Below are 24,455 nucleotides of genomic sequence, written 5' to 3' on the forward strand. Positions count from 1 at the left end.
GACCCTGATGCTAATACATTTTGTTTACCAAATTTCACACATTGCAGAATAGCACATGCACAAATGTGCCTACGTTTCAACAACTGGCTTCTTGAGGCTGAAAAGAACACCATTTCAACACTCCTTTTGTCTCGGGTGAATGGTGGGCCACTAATTACCTCTCCTCCCCTTTCAGTCTTTGCTCTTCTGTAATACAGCTTAACATATTCACATCCCACCCTAAAGATGTTCATGAATATGCATGAGCCCCCTCAGTTTAATCCTCATGATTGACAGGTTGACATCTTAATCAGAGTGATTGATGGAGCGCTGATTCCATTCGATCGGATATCTCCTCCTCGCCCCTCCCTTCCTTTTTCTCCTCATACATTCCTATGGCCGTTCCCACACTGTCATTAGCCATCACGCTAAATAACTTAACCTCCCTCGCTAAGGTCTCTTTAAGCTCTCATCCTGATTGCTTCGTCTGAATAAACTTGTCGCGCTCTGTTTTGCGTGAGTGTGTGTTTGTTTGTGTGTGTGACGCTCACTAAGCCCCCCTGCTCTGGTAATTGGACCTGCTTTCTCTCAGCGGCCTCCAAGCGCAGTAGGAACTGGCAGTGCGGTGGGAAAAAAAAAAAGAGGGCAGAAAGTCATTCTGCACGTCCAAATGCACTTCACAAATCCATGACATCAGTATTCTGGTCAGACTTCAGTTCAGACACAAAGAAAAGAAGTGAAAAAAGAGGGGAAAGCAAGAGAGAGAATACAAGAGCGAAAAAAGAGGCACGCACAAAAGTCTTTCACTAGGAATTAAATGTGGCCTGTAGCTGGCTCTTTTTTCATACCATGTCTTTTGGAGCAAATAAGTTTCAAGCTCACAGAACAGAGAAATCAATTGCTGCCATTTAGAGCAAGCAGCTGAAAAAAGACACTCGGAGAGATATTGAGAGTTTGACACAAAAAAATGATGAAATAAATGCTTTAGTTTTAAATGGGTTTTGTGACTTTTCTCCCTTGTTTTTTTCAGAACAAGGTGGAACCAGACACAACTAGAACAGCTGTGAGCCTGATACTCTGGACTGGCAGGTGAGTGACAGGATGTTGGACAAATGACATGGAAACATAGCCAAATCTTGATGAGAAATTTTTCTCATTCAAAAAAGCTACCCTCTTGTATTGGACCCTCCAAGTGGTTTTGGACATGTTGATTATTCTTTATATTGAACAGAAAAAAATAAAACATTTATGAAATACTGCTTGTAACCATGGTATAATGACGGTAATTCCATGGTGCTATAATACACAGTAGACTCAAAGTGTTTGGACACTTGATCTGCACTTAAAATAATTTGAATTTTATTACATTAGATACAATACAGAATATCAAACCCCAGTGTCACAATAAAAAAAGAAAAAAACAATAAATACATATTATAAGCAGTATACACTACTGTTCAAATGTTTGAACTCATTTTGCTTATACTGAACATTTGAAAGTGTCCATATATTTTTTAGTGACATTGTATTGCATGGTACAGTATGAAGGCTTGTTTCCGCCATGAAATAAAAAATAAAAAAGGTAATTGCGACTTTTTATCTCACAATTCTGACTTTTCTTCTCGCAATTGCGAGATTTGAACTTGCGAGTTCTAAAGTCATAATTGTGTGATATAAAGTCATAATTGCGAGTTATAAAGTGAGAATTGTGAGTTATAAAGTCAGAATTGCGAGTTATAAAGGCAGAATTACGAGATATGAAGTCAGAATTGCATGATATAAAGTCAGAATTGCGAGTTATAAAGTCAGAATTGTGTGGTATAAAGTCAGAATTGTGTGGTATATAGTCAGAATTGTGTGGTATAAAGTCAGAATTGTGTGATATAAAGTCAGAATTGCGAGTTATAAAGTCAGAATTGCATGATATAAAGTCAGAATTGCAAGTTATAAAGTCAGAATTGCGAGTTATAAAGGCAGAATTGTGAGTTATAAAGTCAGAATTGTGAGTTATGAAGTCAGAATTGCATGATATAAAGTCAGAATTGCATGATATAAAGTCAGAATTGCGAGTTATAAAGTCAGAATTGCGAGTTATAAAGTCAGAATTGCATGATATAAAGTCAGAATTGCATGATATAAAGTCAGAATTGCGAGTTATAAAGTCAGAATTGTGAGTTATAAAGTCAGAATTGCGAGTTATAAAGTCAGAATTGCGAGATATGAAGTCAGAATTGCATGATATAAAGTCAGAATTGCGAGTTATAAAGTCAGAATTGCATGATATAGTCAGAATTGTGAGTTATAAAGTCAGAATTGTGAGTTATGAAGTCAGAATTGCATGAGTCAGAATTGTGTGGTATAAAGTCAGAATTGCAAAATATAAGTCAGAATTGCATGATATAAAGTCAGAATTGCAAGTTATAAAGTCAGAATTGCATGATATAAAGTCAGAATTGCGAGTTATAAAGTGAGAATTGTGAGTTATAAAGTCAGAATTGCGAGTTATAAAGTCAGAATTGCATGATATAAAGTCAGAATTGTGAGTTATAAAGTCAGAATTGTGAGTTATAAAGTCAGAATTGTGAGTTATAAAGTCAGAATTGTGAGTTATGAAGTCAGAATTGCATGAGTCAGAATTGTGTGGTATAAAGTCAGAATTCTGTATAAAGTCAGAATTGCAAAATATAAGTCAGAATTGCATGATATAAAGTCAGAATTGCGAGTTATAAAGTCAGAATTGTGAGTTATGAAGTCAGAATTGCATGAGTCAGAATTGTGTGGTATAAAGTCAGAATTCTGTATAAAGTCAGAATTGCAAAATATAAGTCAGAATTGCATGATATAAAGTCAGAATTGCAAGTTATAAAGTCAGAATAGCATGATATAAAGTGAGAATTGCGAGTTATAAAGTCAGAATTGCATGATATAAAGTCAGAATTGCGAGTTATAAAGTGAGAATTGTGAGTTATAAAGTCAGAATTGCGAGTTATAAAGTCAGAATTGCATGATATAAAGTCAGAATTGCGAGTTATAAAGCCAGAATTGTGAGTTATAAAGTCAGAATTGTGAGTTATAAAGTCAGAATTGCGAGTTATAAAGTCAGAATTGCATGATATAAAGTCAGAATTGCGAGTTATAAAGCCAGAATTGTGAGTTATAAAGTCAGAATTGCGAGTTATAAAGTCAGAATTGTGAGTTATGAAGTCAGAATTGCATGATATAAAGTCAGAATTGCATGATATAAAGTCAGAATTGCATGATATAAAGTCAGAATTGCGAGTTATAAAGTCAGAATTGCGAGTTATAAAGTCAGAATTGCATGATATAAAGTCAGAATTGCATGATATAAAGTCAGAATTGCGAGTTATAAAGTCAGAATTGTGAGTTATAAAGTCAGAATTGCGAGTTATAAAGTCAGAATTGCGAGTTATAAAGTCAGAATTGCGAGATATGAAGTCAGAATTGCATGATATAAAGTCAGAATTGCGAGTTATAAAGTCAGAATTGCATGATATAGTCAGAATTGTGAGTTATAAAGTCAGAATTGTGAGTTATGAAGTCAGAATTGCATGAGTCAGAATTGTGTGGTATAAAGTCAGAATTGCAAAATATAAGTCAGAATTGCATGATATAAAGTCAGAATTGCAAGTTATAAAGTCAGAATTGCATGATATAAAGTCAGAATTGCGAGTTATAAAGTCAGAATTGCGAGTTATAAAGTCAGAATTGCATGATATAAAGTCAGAATTGTGAGTTATAAAGTCAGAATTGTGAGTTATAAAGTCAGAATTGTGAGTTATGAAGTCAGAATTGCATGAGTCAGAATTGTGTGGTATAAAGTCAGAATTCTGTATAAAGTCAGAATTGCAAAATATAAGTCAGAATTGCATGATATAAAGTCAGAATTGCGAGTTATAAAGTCAGAATTGTGAGTTATAAAGTCAGAATTGTGAGTTATGAAGTCAGAATTGTGAGTTATAAAGTCAGAATTGTGAGTTATAAAGCCAGAATTGTGAGTTATAAAGTCAGAATTGTGAGTTATAAAGTCAGAATTGCGAGTTATAAAGTCAGAATTGCATGATATAAAGTCAGAATTCTGTATAAAGTCAGAATTGCAAAATATAAGTCAGAATTGTGAGTTATAAAGTCAGAATTGTGAGTTATAAAGCCAGAATTGTGAGTTATAAAGTCAGAATTGTGAGTTATAAAGTCAGAATTGCGAGTTATAAAGTCAGAATTGCATGATATAAAGTCAGAATTGCGAGTTATAAAGCCAGAATTGTGTGATATAAAGTCAGAATTGCATGATATAAAGTCAGAATTGCAAGTTATAAAGTCAGAATTGCGAGTTATAAAGGCAGAATTGTGAGTTATAAAGTCAGAATTGTGAGTTATGAAGTCAGAATTGCATGATATAAAGTCAGAATTGCATGATATAAAGTCAGAATTGCGAGTTATAAAGTCAGAATTGCGAGTTATAAAGTCAGAATTGCGAGTTATAAAGTCAGAATTGCATGATATAAAGTCAGAATTGCATGATATAAAGTCAGAATTGCGAGTTATAAAGTCAGAATTGTGAGTTATAAAGTCAGAATTGCGAGTTATAAAGTCAGAATTGCGAGATATGAAGTCAGAATTGCATGATATAAAGTCAGAATTGCGAGTTATAAAGTCAGAATTGCATGATATAGTCAGAATTGTGAGTTATAAAGTCAGAATTGTGAGTTATAAAGTCAGAATTGCATGAGTCAGAATTGTGTGGTATAAAGTCAGAATTGCAAAATATAAGTCAGAATTGCATGATATAAAGTCAGAATTGCAAGTTATAAAGTCAGAATTGCATGATATAAAGTCAGAATTGCGAGTTATAAAGTGAGAATTGTGAGTTATAAAGTCAGAATTGCGAGTTATAAAGTCAGAATTGCATGATATAAAGTCAGAATTGCGAGTTATAAAGTCAGAATTGTGAGTTATAAAGTCAGAATTGCGAGTTATAAAGTCAGAATTGCGAGTTATAAAGTCAGAATTGCGAGATATGAAGTCAGAATTGCATGATATAAAGTCAGAATTGCGAGTTATAAAGTCAGAATTGCATGATATAGTCAGAATTGTGAGTTATAAAGTCAGAATTGTGAGTTATGAAGTCAGAATTGCATGAGTCAGAATTGTGTGGTATAAAGTCAGAATTGCAAAATATAAGTCAGAATTGCATGATATAAAGTCAGAATTGCAAGTTATAAAGTCAGAATTGCATGATATAAAGTCAGAATTGCGAGTTATAAAGTCAGAATTGCGAGTTATAAAGTCAGAATTGCATGATATAAAGTCAGAATTGTGAGTTATAAAGTCAGAATTGTGAGTTATAAAGTCAGAATTGTGAGTTATGAAGTCAGAATTGCATGAGTCAGAATTGTGTGGTATAAAGTCAGAATTCTGTATAAAGTCAGAATTGCAAAATATAAGTCAGAATTGCATGATATAAAGTCAGAATTGCGAGTTATAAAGTCAGAATTGTGAGTTATAAAGTCAGAATTGTGAGTTATGAAGTCAGAATTGTGAGTTATAAAGTCAGAATTGTGAGTTATAAAGCCAGAATTGTGAGTTATAAAGTCAGAATTGTGAGTTATAAAGTCAGAATTGCGAGTTATAAAGTCAGAATTGCATGATATAAAGTCAGAATTCTGTATAAAGTCAGAATTGCAAAATATAAGTCAGAATTGTGAGTTATAAAGTCAGAATTGTGAGTTATAAAGCCAGAATTGTGAGTTATAAAGTCAGAATTGTGAGTTATAAAGTCAGAATTGCGAGTTATAAAGTCAGAATTGCATGATATAAAGTCAGAATTGCGAGTTATAAAGCCAGAATTGTGTGATATAAAGTCAGAATTGCATGATATAAAGTCAGAATTGCAAGTTATAAAGTCAGAATTGCGAGTTATAAAGGCAGAATTGTGAGTTATAAAGTCAGAATTGTGAGTTATGAAGTCAGAATTGCATGATATAAAGTCAGAATTGCATGATATAAAGTCAGAATTGCGAGTTATAAAGTCAGAATTGCGAGTTATAAAGTCAGAATTGCGAGTTATAAAGTCAGAATTGCATGATATAAAGTCAGAATTGCATGATATAAAGTCAGAATTGCGAGTTATAAAGTCAGAATTGTGAGTTATAAAGTCAGAATTGCGAGTTATAAAGTCAGAATTGCGAGATATGAAGTCAGAATTGCATGATATAAAGTCAGAATTGCGAGTTATAAAGTCAGAATTGCATGATATAGTCAGAATTGTGAGTTATAAAGTCAGAATTGTGAGTTATAAAGTCAGAATTGCATGAGTCAGAATTGTGTGGTATAAAGTCAGAATTGCAAAATATAAGTCAGAATTGCATGATATAAAGTCAGAATTGCAAGTTATAAAGTCAGAATTGCATGATATAAAGTCAGAATTGCGAGTTATAAAGTGAGAATTGTGAGTTATAAAGTCAGAATTGCGAGTTATAAAGTCAGAATTGCATGATATAAAGTCAGAATTGTGAGTTATAAAGTCAGAATTGTGAGTTATAAAGTCAGAATTGTGAGTTATGAAGTCAGAATTGCATGAGTCAGAATTGTGTGGTATAAAGTCAGAATTCTGTATAAAGTCAGAATTGCAAAATATAAGTCAGAATTGCATGATATAAAGTCAGAATTGCGAGTTATAAAGTCAGAATTGTGAGTTATAAAGTCAGAATTGTGAGTTATGAAGTCAGAATTGCATGAGTCAGAATTGTGTGGTATAAAGTCAGAATTCTGTATAAAGTCAGAATTGCAAAATATAAGTCAGAATTGCATGATATAAAGTCAGAATTGCAAGTTATAAAGTCAGAATAGCATGATATAAAGTGAGAATTGCGAGTTATAAAGTCAGAATTGCATGATATAAAGTCAGAATTGCGAGTTATAAAGTGAGAATTGTGAGTTATAAAGTCAGAATTGCGAGTTATAAAGTCAGAATTGCATGATATAAAGTCAGAATTGCGAGTTATAAAGCCAGAATTGTGAGTTATAAAGTCAGAATTGTGAGTTATAAAGTCAGAATTGCGAGTTATAAAGTCAGAATTGCATGATATAAAGTCAGAATTGCGAGTTATAAAGCCAGAATTGTGAGTTATAAAGTCAGAATTGCGAGTTATAAAGTCAGAATTGTGAGTTATAAAGTCAGAATTGTGAGTTATGAAGTCAGAATTGCATGATATAAAGTCAGAATTGCATGATATAAAGTCAGAATTGCGAGTTATAAAGTCAGAATTGCGAGTTATAAAGTCAGAATTGCATGATATAAAGTCAGAATTGCATGATATAAAGTCAGAATTGCGAGTTATAAAGTCAGAATTGTGAGTTATAAAGTCAGAATTGCGAGTTATAAAGTCAGAATTGCGAGTTATAAAGTCAGAATTGCGAGATATGAAGTCAGAATTGCATGATATAAAGTCAGAATTGCGAGTTATAAAGTCAGAATTGCATGATATAGTCAGAATTGTGAGTTATAAAGTCAGAATTGTGAGTTATGAAGTCAGAATTGCATGAGTCAGAATTGTGTGGTATAAAGTCAGAATTGCAAAATATAAGTCAGAATTGCATGATATAAAGTCAGAATTGCAAGTTATAAAGTCAGAATTGCATGATATAAAGTCAGAATTGCGAGTTATAAAGTGAGAATTGTGAGTTATAAAGTCAGAATTGCGAGTTATAAAGTCAGAATTGCATGATATAAAGTCAGAATTGTGAGTTATAAAGTCAGAATTGTGAGTTATAAAGTCAGAATTGTGAGTTATAAAGTCAGAATTGTGAGTTATGAAGTCAGAATTGCATGAGTCAGAATTGTGTGGTATAAAGTCAGAATTCTGTATAAAGTCAGAATTGCAAAATATAAGTCAGAATTGCATGATATAAAGACAGAATTGCGAGTTATAAAGTCAGAATTGTGAGTTATAAAGTCAGAATTGTGAGTTATGAAGTCAGAATTGCATGAGTCAGAATTGTGTGGTATAAAGTCAGAATTCTGTATAAAGTCAGAATTGCAAAATATAAGTCAGAATTGCATGATATAAAGTCAGAATTGCAAGTTATAAAGTCAGAATAGCATGATATAAAGTGAGAATTGCGAGTTATAAAGTCAGAATTGCATGATATAAAGTCAGAATTGCGAGTTATAAAGTGAGAATTGTGAGTTATAAAGTCAGAATTGCGAGTTATAAAGTCAGAATTGCATGATATAAAGTCAGAATTGCGAGTTATAAAGCCAGAATTGCGAGTTATAAAGTCAGAATTGTGAGTTATAAAGTCAGAATTGCGAGTTATAAAGTCAGAATTGCATGATATAAAGTCAGAATTGCGAGTTATAAAGCCAGAATTGCGAGTTATAAAGTCAGAATTGCGAGTTATAAAGTCAGAATTGTGAGTTATAAAGTCAGAATTGTGAGTTATGAAGTCAGAATTGCATGATATAAAGTCAGAATTGCATGATATAAAGTCAGAATTGCGAGTTATAAAGTCAGAATTGCGAGTTATAAAGTCAGAATTGCATGATATAAAGTCAGAATTGCATGATATAAAGTCAGAATTGCGAGTTATAAAGTCAGAATTGCGAGTTATAAAGTCAGAATTGCGAGTTATAAAGTCAGAATTGCGAGATATGAAGTCAGAATTGCATGATATAAAGTCAGAATTGCGAGTTATAAAGTCAGAATTGCATGATATAGTCAGAATTGTGAGTTATAAAGTCAGAATTGTGAGTTATGAAGTCAGAATTGCATGAGTCAGAATTGTGTGGTATAAAGTCAGAATTGCAAAATATAAGTCAGAATTGCATGATATAAAGTCAGAATTGCAAGTTATAAAGTCAGAATTGCATGATATAAAGTCAGAATTGCGAGTTATAAAGTGAGAATTGTGAGTTATAAAGTCAGAATTGCGAGTTATAAAGTCAGAATTGCATGATATAAAGTCAGAATTGTGAGTTATAAAGTCAGAATTGTGAGTTATAAAGTCAGAATTGTGAGTTATAAAGTCAGAATTGTGAGTTATGAAGTCAGAATTGCATGAGTCAGAATTGTGTGGTATAAAGTCAGAATTCTGTATAAAGTCAGAATTGCAAAATATAAGTCAGAATTGCATGATATAAAGTCAGAATTGCGAGTTATAAAGTCAGAATTGTGAGTTATAAAGTCAGAATTGTGAGTTATGAAGTCAGAATTGCATGAGTCAGAATTGTGTGGTATAAAGTCAGAATTCTGTATAAAGTCAGAATTGCAAAATATAAGTCAGAATTGCATGATATAAAGTCAGAATTGCAAGTTATAAAGTCAGAATAGCATGATATAAAGTGAGAATTGCGAGTTATAAAGTCAGAATTGCATGATATAAAGTCAGAATTGCGAGTTATAAAGTGAGAATTGTGAGTTATAAAGTCAGAATTGCGAGTTATAAAGTCAGAATTGCATGATATAAAGTCAGAATTGCGAGTTATAAAGCCAGAATTGTGAGTTATAAAGTCAGAATTGTGAGTTATAAAGTCAGAATTGCGAGTTATAAAGTCAGAATTGCATGATATAAAGTCAGAATTGCAAGTTATAAAGTCAGAATTGCATGATATAAAGTCAGAATTGCGAGTTATAAAGTCAGAATTGCATGATATAGTCAGAATTGTGAGTTATAAAGTCAGAATTGTGAGTTATGAAGTCAGAATTGCATGAGTCAGAATTGTGTGGTATAAAGTCAGAATTGCAAAATATAAGTCAGAATTGCATGATATAAAGTCAGAATTGCAAGTTATAAAGTCAGAATTGCATGATATAAAGTCAGAATTGCGAGTTATAAAGTGAGAATTGTGAGTTATAAAGTCAGAATTGCGAGTTATAAAGTCAGAATTGCATGATATAAAGTCAGAATTGTGAGTTATAAAGTCAGAATTGTGAGTTATAAAGTCAGAATTGTGAGTTATAAAGTCAGAATTGTGAGTTATGAAGTCAGAATTGCATGAGTCAGAATTGTGTGGTATAAAGTCAGAATTCTGTATAAAGTCAGAATTGCAAAATATAAGTCAGAATTGCATGATATAAAGTCAGAATTGCGAGTTATAAAGTCAGAATTGTGAGTTATAAAGTCAGAATTGTGAGTTATGAAGTCAGAATTGCATGAGTCAGAATTGTGTGGTATAAAGTCAGAATTCTGTATAAAGTCAGAATTGCAAAATATAAGTCAGAATTGCATGATATAAAGTCAGAATTGCAAGTTATAAAGTCAGAATAGCATGATATAAAGTGAGAATTGCGAGTTATAAAGTCAGAATTGCATGATATAAAGTCAGAATTGCGAGTTATAAAGTGAGAATTGTGAGTTATAAAGTCAGAATTGCGAGTTATAAAGTCAGAATTGCATGATATAAAGTCAGAATTGCGAGTTATAAAGCCAGAATTGTGAGTTATAAAGTCAGAATTGTGAGTTATAAAGTCAGAATTGCGAGTTATAAAGTCAGAATTGCATGATATAAAGTCAGAATTGCAAGTTATAAAGTCAGAATTGCATGATATAAAGTCAGAATTGCGAGTTATAAAGTGAGAATTGTGAGTTATAAAGTCAGAATTGCGAGTTATAAAGTCAGAATTGCATGATATAAAGTCAGAATTGTGAGTTATAAAGTCAGAATTGTGAGTTATAAAGTCAGAATTGTGAGTTATAAAGTCAGAATTGTGAGTTATGAAGTCAGAATTGCATGAGTCAGAATTGTGTGGTATAAAGTCAGAATTCTGTATAAAGTCAGAATTGCAAAATATAAGTCAGAATTGCATGATATAAAGTCAGAATTGCGAGTTATAAAGTCAGAATTGTGAGTTATAAAGTCAGAATTGTGAGTTATGAAGTCAGAATTGCATGAGTCAGAATTGTGTGGTATAAAGTCAGAATTCTGTATAAAGTCAGAATTGCAAAATATAAGTCAGAATTGCATGATATAAAGTCAGAATTGCAAGTTATAAAGTCAGAATAGCATGATATAAAGTGAGAATTGCGAGTTATAAAGTCAGAATTGCATGATATAAAGTCAGAATTGCGAGTTATAAAGTGAGAATTGTGAGTTATAAAGTCAGAATTGCGAGTTATAAAGTCAGAATTGCATGATATAAAGTCAGAATTGCGAGTTATAAAGCCAGAATTGTGAGTTATAAAGTCAGAATTGCGAGTTATAAAGTCAGAATTGCATGATATAAAGTCAGAATTGCGAGTTATAAAGCCAGAATTGTGAGTTATAAAGTCAGAATTGCGAGTTATAAAGTCAGAATTGTGAGTTATAAAGTCAGAATTGTGAGTTATGAAGTCAGAATTGCATGATATAAAGTCAGAATTGCATGATATAAAGTCAGAATTGCGAGTTATAAAGTCAGAATTGCGAGTTATAAAGTCAGAATTGCATGATATAAAGTCAGAATTGCATGATATAAAGTCAGAATTGCGAGTTATAAAGTCAGAATTGTGAGTTATAAAGTCAGAATTGCGAGTTATAAAGTCAGAATTGCGAGTTATAAAGTCAGAATTGCGAGATATGAAGTCAGAATTGCATGATATAAAGTCAGAATTGCGAGTTATAAAGTCAGAATTGCATGATATAGTCAGAATTGTGAGTTATAAAGTCAGAATTGTGAGTTATGAAGTCAGAATTGCATGAGTCAGAATTGTGTGGTATAAAGTCAGAATTGCAAAATATAAGTCAGAATTGCATGATATAAAGTCAGAATTGCAAGTTATAAAGTCAGAATTGCATGATATAAAGTCAGAATTGCGAGTTATAAAGTGAGAATTGTGAGTTATAAAGTCAGAATTGCGAGTTATAAAGTCAGAATTGCATGATATAAAGTCAGAATTGTGAGTTATAAAGTCAGAATTGTGAGTTATAAAGTCAGAATTGTGAGTTATAAAGTCAGAATTGTGAGTTATGAAGTCAGAATTGCATGAGTCAGAATTGTGTGGTATAAAGTCAGAATTCTGTATAAAGTCAGAATTGCAAAATATAAGTCAGAATTGCATGATATAAAGTCAGAATTGCGAGTTATAAAGTCAGAATTGTGAGTTATAAAGTCAGAATTGTGAGTTATGAAGTCAGAATTGCATGAGTCAGAATTGTGTGGTATAAAGTCAGAATTCTGTATAAAGTCAGAATTGCAAAATATAAGTCAGAATTGCATGATATAAAGTCAGAATTGCAAGTTATAAAGTCAGAATAGCATGATATAAAGTGAGAATTGCGAGTTATAAAGTCAGAATTGCATGATATAAAGTCAGAATTGCGAGTTATAAAGTGAGAATTGTGAGTTATAAAGTCAGAATTGCGAGTTATAAAGTCAGAATTGCATGATATAAAGTCAGAATTGCGAGTTATAAAGCCAGAATTGTGAGTTATAAAGTCAGAATTGCGAGTTATAAAGTCAGAATTGCATGATATAAAGTCAGAATTGCGAGTTATAAAGCCAGAATTGTGAGTTATAAAGTCAGAATTGCGAGTTATAAAGTCAGAATTGTGAGTTATAAAGTCAGAATTGTGAGTTATGAAGTCAGAATTGCATGATATAAAGTCAGAATTGCATGATATAAAGTCAGAATTGCGAGTTATAAAGTCAGAATTGCGAGTTATAAAGTCAGAATTGCATGATATAAAGTCAGAATTGCATGATATAAAGTCAGAATTGCGAGTTATAAAGTCAGAATTGTGAGTTATAAAGTCAGAATTGCGAGTTATAAAGTCAGAATTGCGAGTTATAAAGTCAGAATTGCGAGATATGAAGTCAGAATTGCATGATATAAAGTCAGAATTGCGAGTTATAAAGTCAGAATTGCATGATATAGTCAGAATTGTGAGTTATAAAGTCAGAATTGTGAGTTATGAAGTCAGAATTGCATGAGTCAGAATTGTGTGGTATAAAGTCAGAATTGCAAAATATAAGTCAGAATTGCATGATATAAAGTCAGAATTGCAAGTTATAAAGTCAGAATTGCATGATATAAAGTCAGAATTGCGAGTTATAAAGTGAGAATTGTGAGTTATAAAGTCAGAATTGCGAGTTATAAAGTCAGAATTGCATGATATAAAGTCAGAATTGTGAGTTATAAAGTCAGAATTGTGAGTTATAAAGTCAGAATTGTGAGTTATAAAGTCAGAATTGTGAGTTATGAAGTCAGAATTGCATGAGTCAGAATTGTGTGGTATAAAGTCAGAATTCTGTATAAAGTCAGAATTGCAAAATATAAGTCAGAATTGCATGATATAAAGTCAGAATTGCGAGTTATAAAGTCAGAATTGTGAGTTATAAAGTCAGAATTGTGAGTTATGAAGTCAGAATTGCATGAGTCAGAATTGTGTGGTATAAAGTCAGAATTCTGTATAAAGTCAGAATTGCAAAATATAAGTCAGAATTGCATGATATAAAGTCAGAATTGCAAGTTATAAAGTCAGAATAGCATGATATAAAGTGAGAATTGCGAGTTATAAAGTCAGAATTGCATGATATAAAGTCAGAATTGCGAGTTATAAAGCCAGAATTGTGAGTTATAAAGTCAGAATTGTGAGTTATAAAGTCAGAATTGCGAGTTATAAAGTCAGAATTGCATGATATAAAGTCAGAATTGCGAGTTATAAAGCCAGAATTGTGAGTTATAAAGTCAGAATTGCGAGTTATAAAGTCAGAATTGTGAGTTATAAAGTCAGATTTGCGAGTTATGAAGTCAGAATTGCGAGTTATGAAGTCAGAATTGCAAGATAAAAACGCAATTGCAAGGGAAAAAGTCAGAATTGCGACTTTATTTCTCACAATTCTGACTTTATATAACGCAATTCTGACTTCATAACTCGCAATTACGAGAAGAAAAGTCAGAATTGTGAGATAAGTCGCAATTACCTTTTTAATTTTTTTATGAAGTGGTGGAAACAAGCTTCCATAGTACAGACTCATTACCATGGTACTTTAAAGAATGTACTATAGTACTATAGTACATGTCCAAAAAACATTGTACAAAAACACCATGATACTTTGTGTGTGAGAGTGAAAGAGAGCGTGTCTACATTGCAGATAGGAATCTTTGATGCAGAAGGAAGAACAGAAATGACTGTATACATATATGAATGAAATAAAAGTGAAAGTAGGACACGGGGTCAGAGCTCTGTGGGGTTCTCAGCTACAAACACACGCACACACAGCATGACCTTTTAGCATGGTAGATCGACCCTCACTGAAAACACACAAATGCTTCATTACTTCTGCCTCATAGACACTCACAATGTCCTGACAAAGAATGACCTCACATACATATGGACACACACAAACACATACACATACAATACCAGTCAATGTTTATACACACCTACTAATTGTTTTTATTAGCATGGGAAATATGAGAATTAGGTAGTGACCACAATTTATATTTGTGTAACTTTACCCATACGGCTTTTTAAAGTTACGATAAAAGTGGATCCGGTTCAGCAATGGTCACCATTCACTTTCATTGTATGGAAAAGAGCAGCTTGGACTTTCTACTTTTGTGTTTCATTTACACTCTAAAAAATGCTGGGTTAAAAATAACCCAAGTTCTGTCATGACAACTCTCGGAGTGTTTGGCATGGTAATGGGAATGACCATGTTGATATGTTTGGTCTTGGCGGAATGGATCTGCTACGCTGCTGCTGCGGGTTATTGCTGCTGCTGCTGCAGAGCAAGTATGGTACTTATTACTGCAATACATACACGACACGCTGCTGTGAGCAAACAAGAGATGCTGCTGCTGTATAATATAGCGTACATGAATTACCCGTAGCAGATCTATACAGGTGGAGCTGGGGAAGGTGGAGGGTTTCTGAAAGCGCACTGCACTGTTATCGCAATGGTTGAGCATTGGCTACTGATACAGCAGGAACCAATCAGCTGCGCCCTATAGATAATGACGTGATTACGAGCAGATTGAGTTAAAGGACCTATTAACCTGCGCCATCTAGAGTTTCATGACAGAACGTTCTATTTGGGTTAAATATGGACAAACCCAGCGATTGGGTTGTTTTGACCCAGCGGTTGGGTTTAATGTTTGACCCAAACTGTTGGGTAGTTTTATTTAACTCAAATATTGTTTAAAAATTACTATATTGCTCACTTAAAATGAACCCAAAATAGGTTGGAAATTAACATTTCTTAATATGTTTAATACATTAACATTTATTAATACAGTAAGTTTCATAATAACAATTAAATTATAAACATTTATTAAATTGCTTATTAATAAATATTCACCTTTTGATTATTACTGTTGCCTCTAATAATTATATGTCTGATTTTTAATTTCCAACCTATCTTGGGTTCATTTTAAGCCAGCCATATAGTAATTTTTAACCAATTGTTGAGTTAAATAAAACTGCCCAGCATGTTGGTCAAAACAACCCAATTGGTGGGTTTGTCCATATTTAACCCAACTTGGTTTGTTTTTAACCCAACATTTTTAGAGTGTAGTACTGTACTGTTTTTCTCATTGCCAATTTACATGTTGAATAACTATAATTTTGCAGCGAGGGGGAAAATGAGTGTGCAAAGCGAAGTAGTGTAAAAGCCTGTGCAATAAGCAAATATAGAAATCTTTGGCAGGTCTGATTCAGTCAAGTGTGTCCAAACTTTTGACTAGTAGTGTGCTGCTATCTGAACTGTACCAGTCAGACACGGAATGCTTGCATGCTAGTTTGAAATGTCTTTCTGCATGACCCGGAGGTCAGTGAACTTTCACCTACGATTGAATCGTAGGCTTTCTGTGAGTTCTTGGATCAGTTCTGTTTATTCCTCCCACACTCTCTCTCTCCCACACCCACCCAGAAAAAGATGAGAACATATTCTACAAAGATTCCTCTGATAAAGATCTCCCTCTCTCCGTCTCATACACACCCACACGCTCGCACAATGTGCATATGGTTTCAATCTTTCCAGCTGTCCCACAGTTGCAGTCATGAGAGGCCATCCTGGAACAGTACACCGTGTGTGTGTGTATGATGTCTCCGAATGTGAGGAGTAGAAAAAGACATCGCAGGTTAGACGAGTGGAAGATGGCAATGGGTGAGAAAGAGACATGGTCCGTTTTGTTTCCCAAGGTTTCTGTCTAAGTCTCACATTCTCCTTCACACACACACACACACACATACTCTCTAGGGATGAGATATGCTCTAGAAAGCAGGCATCCTGATTTCCCAGCAGGCTGTGCTAATGGAACATCAGGTTCAGTCTGTCCCTCACTCTGTTTTGTTTCATTTTGTTTCATGCTGTCTCAATGAGGTTACTGTACATTTCTCAGTCCCAGTTCTGTGGTGATTGGCGGCTGGCTTAGTTATAGTCTAAAAGGCCATTCACACCAAGGCAAGAACGATAACTGATAACTATAACGATAACTATATTAGCGTCCACACCAGCAGACAATAACGTTCTGTTTATTATAAGTGCCACTTTAAATGCTTGAGCTTTTTAAAGCAGGATGGATTCTGATTGGCTGTCATTGTTTTTATCGTTCATGAGCTGGAAAAAATAATTCTGAAAGTGATTCCAATGATATCGTTCCATTGTGCCGTTGTAGTTGGGGTGGGGACTCTGCTATTCTTTTAAAATTTAGAATGATTTTTAGAACTATATCTTTATCGTTATAGTTATCGCTCTTGGTGTGAACGGGCCTAAAGACCAACATTATTTTTACATGCACTATAATTTTAGTTTCAGTCTCACTAAGCAGTTTGGGTGTAATGCCTCTCACAGTTCAAAATGCTTACGCAACATCCTACACCTTCCGTATTCAACTTACGAAAAAAGCTTAAGTTGAATACGGAAGACGGTCTGGCGGAAACTAGATATTTTACTATATATCTTGTTAAATATGGATATTTTTCTTACACAAACGCATCGCTTTTCTTCAGAAGGCCTTTATTAACCCTCCGGAGCCGTGTGGAGTACGTTTTGCTTTGGATGAATGCACTTTCTTGAGCTTCATACTCGTTGGTCTCGTTTACTGCCATTACAAAGCTTGGATGCATCAGGATATTTATTAATATAGCTCTGATTGTGTTCATCAGAAAGGAGAAAGTCATATACACCTAGGATTGCTTGAGAGTGAGTACAGCTTGGGGTAATTTTTATTTGAAAGGGAACTAATCCTTTAAGTATTTTACTCATTCTGTATGTATGCTCAAAGATGCACTAGTTCTCAACACCTAAGAGACATGCCAGTGAAAATAAGAAACAATTGATTTGTGAGTTGAGAAATCATGTTTATTTTCTAAAATCAAAATAAAATTGAACACCTAAATATTGCAATAAATCAAGGTCGACACAACAGTCTCTTAAATGTCTACAAATTCTCAAGTCTCAGTTAAGCATAGGTGCACAAAAAGGGCATAAGTAAACCAATTTCCTTCAAAAAGGTCTTGTCAATATAGCGGATAAATAAAACAATGTTAAGTAAAATGAAATAGTCAAAGTCATGACATCATCTCAAAAAATAAACATCTGCAATCAGCAACTACCTGCTAATTCACTTGCATTCACGTAAAGTAGCCTTGTTGACAAGTTTGGGTGAGTAAAGGCAAAACGCACAAGATGTAGTACCTTTTATGCCCTTAGATGGCGATATCACTTCCTTGTAGCAGAAACAAACTGCTGCAGAAAAAGTTAGGTGCCATGCAAAAAGTAATGTGTAATTGCATTACTTATCACAAATGTATTGGAATAAAAAGTACATTTACTTGTTCAAAATGTAGTCAAGTAGAGAGCAAAAGTTGCTAATACTTTGATACTCAGTACAACTACAAAGTTACTTAAGTACAGTAACTAATTACATTTACTCAAATACTTTACACCACTGCTGCATTGTCATACTGGTGACCCTCTATAAAACTCTTTGTATTGCTAAATAAACAAATAGTTAAAATTATGTATAACGACAGGCAGTAAGACAGAGAGAAGCCAAACTGGTATGAATGGGCCATTTAAACTACCTGCACAAATACTTTTACCCTCAAAACTGCAAATAACTTCCATGTCCGCCACATTATAAACATTTTTCCACTTTATTTCTTTTTATTTCCTTTCACCTGGTTTGTAAGGTATAAATAACTCCTTCAGAGACATGTGTCACTGTACTCGTTTTCTTTTGGTGTCAAAGGAACATCCTTCTCTTTTGTAAAAAAAAATGTTACAAGGACAGTTCTTGTTGTTTGTCTGCCGTCCACCCCCTCATCAGATGTGCCAAGGCTCTTTAAAGCCGGTAAAGCATCCGTAGGTGTAAGTTTGAGCTGTCAGTCAAGCTCCATGACGCAGTGACTGACAGATGGACTCTGTTTTCTAATAATGTCATTCTTCTTTCTTAATTGGGCACATTCTTGGTGGCCAGCGGCACCCAATCTAACACTCTGAAAAAGATATAATGTATATGTAATCTTGAAAATCCCACTAGAGAGCCAGAGCTAATCCATCATTCTATTTCTAAAGGTTATTTTTGGAGAAAACATCATTAGAAATAGCACTCCTTTGAGTGTATGTCAGCAAAAGTGTTGTTTGAGGCAAGATGTGGGAGGATGTGGGTTGAATAGCGTGTGTGTTTTTAGGAGAACTTGAATGCGTGTTTTTGGTTTGTGATTGATTAGTAATTTCTGAAAACTGCACCATTTTGTGTTCGGACAAAGCATTGGGCTTCTTCATTTAGATTGGCTCAGCAAGTGTCCTGCAATTACGTATTGGGGTTATGTGTGTGTGTGATTTCCTGTATGTTTAAGTGTGTGAGATGAGAGGAGGGGCCATGACCCATCTCGCTGAGCTGTTTGTATTTTTCCATGGTCCGCCGCCGTAAGGACGTGTAGAGATTTGTTACATAGGGTACCATTTATCATAGTAACAGCATCATGCAGGGGCAACATGGGAGGAAACCAATCATCCATCATATACATGGCCTGTCTCCACAGCAACGCCACGGCCCGTGACCAGAGGCGGAGGGGCTGATGGGGGATTGAGTGGATTGCTTAGGTTATGTTCAGACTGCAGGCAAATCGGAGTTTTTCTCAAATCGGATCTTTTCGGGCAAGTAATTGCAAGTAATCAAAGAAGATTTGTGTGTTCAAATATAACCAATGTATCTGCATGGGTTGCTTTGGTATTGACGTAGGTGTAACCACTTTTCTGGCCAACATGTTCTCCAACAAATACGCCTATATAGGTCGTTTGTCACTTCCTTGAAATACGACCCATAGGAGCGTTTACTAAAGTTGCGCCCCTATCAACAACAGGACACTTTCATTTTAATTCATGAAATACGACCCATATGAGCGTTTGCTAAAGTTGCGCCCCTATCGACAACAGGACGCTTTCATTTTAATTCATTGTTCCCTTTTATCTGCATCATATTTTGGGTTTCGCGTAGCTCAGTTGGCAGAGCATTGCAACATATAACAATATGAAATCGTGTGATCGTAAGTTCGATCCCAGGGAACGCATGTGCTCATAAAGTGTATATGCACTATAAATCACTAAGGGTAGGTTTAGGGGTGGGATGAGTGTAGTTGTTAATTAAAAAAAATCAGTTTTGCTAAATGGAAATAGGACAAATGGTGTAAAAAGTCCACACATTGCATTTAAATGAACACGCATTTTGATTGGTAATGACAGTCATACGTCATGACGACAGACGTAACACGACATTGTCATTATTTTTACGGCAGCTAGAGGGTGCATGACTTAAGCGTAAATATAGGCCGTAATAAGGTGGTTGAAAAATGACCTATAGGGTCGTTTTTTTTGGGAGGACAGTCTCTTTCTGGTGAGGCTTTCAAAACTGATGCAGGAGAAATGGAGATGCATCATATCTCGCTGTCCAAATAAGCGCCCTGTCGAGTCGTGGTGCAGAACTCAGCGACAGAGGAGACTGGTATATATTGATGTTTCGTGCTGTAGTCATGGCTGGCTTCGCTGTGTAGCAAGGGGTGCGTTGTGTCCGTCATCGGTTTTGACATAATCGGTGTTTGTCGCATTAAAAGTCCATTTGAAATCCAATTTGAGCAGCCAGATGTGGCACACCTCAAATGTGGTTTGAATCAGATTTGAAAAAAATCAGATTTCATGTTTTTTTTTTTTTTTTTTTTTTGCTGTCCAAACTTTCAAAAACTTGATAAAAGGAAAAAATCTGGATAAAATCTGTATATTCATCAGATTTTTGCTGGCGGTCTGAACATGGCCTCAGAGTTCGGAACTGGACAGCTCGTCGTGTATTACACACACACACACACACACACACACACACACACACACACACACACACACACACACCTCAGAAGCTTATCTAAATGAGGGCATGCTATAGATGCTATAGATGGTTTTGTTTAAAGCTAATTATAATTATGACTAATCCAAGCCAAAAATGTAATTTTTGAAAAAAAAAAACCATTTACTTTACCTATGAATCACTTTTTAGGACGTCCCCATTGAGAGTTATTTTCAGATTTAGATGACCTCTAGGGACAAAGTGTATTAGAATTAAGAATTTAATCACATTATCACACAGCAAAAAAAAAAAAAAAAAAAAAAAAAAAAAAGAAATACAGGGTGCACGACAAAAAAAGTAAATATGCACACAAAAATATGAAATATATTAATAAATACACCCACACACTGCAGTTGCAGTTTAGTAATCAGAATGTGTCTGAAAAATAATGCATTTTAATTAAAGTAAAGTATCTGATCTGTTTTAGTGTTATTTAGCATTTACAATATTATTTTTTTTTAAACAGGCAATGTTAAATAGCACTTCTGTCTCTTCTACTAAGTGTCTGGGTGATTTATTTTTGAGTATGTAGACTTTGCACAACCCTGCAGCAACTGGGTCTTTGTAAACAATCTACTTGAATCCTTTGAGCCCTGGCTGCAGGTGTGTGTGTGTGTGTGTGTGAGAGACAGAGAGAAACAGAGAGAGACCCCCTTCAGGGTGTGATAGTGAGTATAGTATTTTTTGGCAGTAGTTAAGGCCATTATACCAGCAAGAGTGTGGAGGAGAGAGAGAGAGAAAGATGGAGTTCTTTTTCACTGTGTCCACCAGGAATAGCAGCCACCTCAGGGGTCTCAACAAGACTTATTTCCCCAGTTGCTTGGATCGCTCGACCAGCAACGCCTGCTCTTATTAGTCCAAAAAAGAAAAGTGAAGTAGGGTGAATCTAACAGAGAACATGTACAGGTCATGTTTCACCTCAAAATCAAAAGAAAGTAATAAGAAATTATATTTTGTAGTAAGAAATTGAAGTCTATTTTTAGGACAATTTATATTTTTTATTACATTGTTTTTTGTCCAAACAAAAAGGTGACATTTACCATCTTTTGATAAACAAATTGAACACAATTAATATTCATGACCCAAGCAGATTCTGACAATATCTGTGTGCTGAACTGCTAACAGAAAATAATCTTCCTGAAGAGATGACGAATAACAAAGAACAGTCATTAGACAAAAATACATTTTTTTGTATTATTCATAGCTGTCGCAACAATGTTTTAGGCCTAATTATTAAAGCTGAAATGAAAAAATGTTCATATTAAAATACGTCTTCAAATCCCAGCTTATTATGTAAAGAAAATTGTTTGGTGGTGCAGAAATTAGAAATCACACATTGTTTAGGCTGACAAAAATGTTAGAGAGATAAATGTTTTTGTAAAGTTTTACTTTTAAATTGCTACTCATTGTTTGTTTTTACTTTTTTTAAATAAGCATATTTAATTAAATTCAGTACAGTAAATGTAGTATATCACTGTAAAAAAATTGTGTTAAATTTATGGTAAAAAACAGCAGTTGTGGTTTCCATAAATTTGCCGTAAAAGATATGGTAGCAGCATTTTAGGATTTAACTTAAATTTACAGGAAAAAACGTATTTCATTAACTGATATAAAGTTAATTTACCAACATATTGAAGTACTAATAACTGTTTTGTAACTTTGTAATACACTGACAACCACCAAAAACAAATGGTGATGGGAAAGTCACATGATGAATCAAAGTTCATCACAAGCAGCTTTTCCACCAGCTTAGAAGGACAATACTAATATATAGAAGGTGCACAGCATCATTCACACAAACACTAAACACCATCATGGTAACACACATGACATTAAAAAATGCAATAAACATTAATTTAGCAACATTAGATGTAACATAAAACCCTAATGTACATAACTGATTAGAAAAAAAACTAAGAAAAACTAATAAGAATACATCAAATGTGTCACGCCAGGAATTCTGGGAATGTCAGTTTATGGTTTTTCACTGTATATTATACAATGACTTGTTCTTTTTCACTTCCAGAAACTGGAAATGTAACAGTATTTTACTTAAAATTACATTAAATTACATTAAATATATACGGGTAGATCTATTACAGTTATTCACCGTATATAGTACAGATACTTTCTGTTAACCAGTTAACTGTTTTTTTTTTTTTTTACCATAGCATACAGTAAAAATACTATTTTTTTTATTTTTGCATTACAGTAATGTTATTGTTAGTAATGTATTTTACCAAAATTTGTGGAATGTTGTGGGATGCTTGACAATAATGATCATGCAAAACAATCTTAATATTCCTATAACAGGGTTAATTTTCTTTAAAAAAAGACATTTTTGCATTGAAATTATCTTTTGGTTTTTGGGGTAAAAACATTTCTTGGCAGTATTTGTGAGATTCGCTCAGCTGTTTTGTTTGAGGGCGGGTGGGGAAGAGGAGGGTCATTCTGGACTCTGTCTTTAATAAATAAACAATAAAGAAGCCAGAGCTTCTCAATCCCTTTTATATCTCCTGTGACATTCTGATGGATTACACAGCCATCTGCAGCAGAATGTGTGTGTGTGTGTGTGTGTGTGTGTGTGTGTGTGTGTGTGTGTGAGGGGAGGGGAGGGGGTGAGCCATATTTTACACACATATATAAATCCAGACAGGCAGTGCTTTGTTATGCGAGTTTGTCAGCAGGCCATTTGGGTTAAAGGGAGTGACAGACAGGTGAGCAGGTTGAGGGTTGTGCATACAAAACAAAGATGGACGACAGATGACTGATGGGACAGAGAGAGATACTTCAGAGAGTAAATGAGTGATTGAGTGTATGAACTTCCTTAATTAATCCAATCCTTTTAATGAGTCAGATCAAAGGTTCATGTATAATTAAAAAAGCAGAGCAATAATGCACCTGCTTCATCGGGAATTATGTGTGAGTGAGTGCAAGGAGAAGAGAGAAGAGAAGAGAAGTGGATTCTCTGAGTAAATCTCATAAAATGTCATATTTCATCCCAAAATCCAGAATAAGAATTTAGAAGGAAAATTAAGGGCAATTTGGTACCATAATTGTTTGCTTTGTGACATTTGTGAATCAAAAAAATGTATCACCAAAAGAATCACCAATGATTTACAGTTTATTAGGACAATACTCTAAAGAGCTGTAATTAGTTATTTAATTCATAAGAATTTCTATTGGTCAGTATTGGATATTTAATTCTAGATGCTTTATATTATATTATATTATATTATATTATATTATATTATATTATGTTATATTATATTATATTATATTATATTAATCAAACTGTCTTTTTCATTTTGTGATAGCTAAATTTATAAAATGCCGAATTGTCATGAAAATGTCAAAATGCTAAATCAATCAATCAATCAATCAATCAATCACCCCCGCCCTCAACTAGTCTAGAAACTAGAAAAGTCTCCTTGTCATATTTAAGCCCCAAGGGTTTCCTTCGGGGCAAAATCTTTTCGATTTATCATCTTGAACTTTAACTCTCAACGCCTGGCCTTGACCTCCATCACCATCAACATCATCAATCTGCCGTGTGCTCAGGGTCCTTTCTGTAGTTATGCCCTAAATATCAGCAGGATGTTTTCTGAACCAGTAGACATCACAGATTATACCCTTGTTATTAAATTGTCTTTTAATATGGCATCTTTCTTTTCAAATTGATTGCTTGCAAAATTGCCCCTCAGGAAGACAGAAATCATTGGTAATTAGGTTAATATGTCTGCAGTCCAGTGAGGAAAGAGCCTCTCATCCACGTCTCACTTTGTGCGATAGAGCAGCTGTCAGAAAAGAGTGCTCAAGAGTAGACAGGTTTGGAGATGAGAAAAATGGCCTTATTTTCCTAAAGGAATGTTTTAAAAGAAGGATTTAAGCAGCTCAAGCGATTATTACAGGATTATATAACTTGGTGCTGAATGTCATTTGAATGCATTTATATGATATGATAATCTGATATAATTTGCTCTTTTTGTGGTTCATTTCAGCACAAAGAGTTTTTTCCATTAAGATATTACAGATGACTGACTCCTGCCTAAGACTGTTCAAACAAGTTTTCACACACTAAACATTACTCTGAGCCTTTGCAACTGACATTTGTATGGGTTTTTTTTAAG

General features: G+C 34.0%; 1 protein-coding gene across 1 annotated transcript in view; it reads left to right on the top strand.

Moving 5' to 3' along the window:
• LOC127504698 (extracellular sulfatase Sulf-2-like) overlaps positions 1 to 24,455 on the top strand; it is a 164,027-nt gene that overhangs the window by 33,401 nt on the left and 106,171 nt on the right. The window contains exon 2 of the mRNA XM_051879614.1: positions 1,010 to 1,068. The gene's annotated coding sequence lies outside the window, so the exon portion shown is untranslated. The remainder of the gene's footprint in view (positions 1 to 1,009; positions 1,069 to 24,455) is intronic.

This window comes from Ctenopharyngodon idella, chromosome 22 (assembly GCF_019924925.1).
Source record: "Ctenopharyngodon idella isolate HZGC_01 chromosome 22, HZGC01, whole genome shotgun sequence".
Taxonomy (NCBI): Eukaryota; Metazoa; Chordata; class Actinopteri; order Cypriniformes; family Xenocyprididae; genus Ctenopharyngodon; species Ctenopharyngodon idella.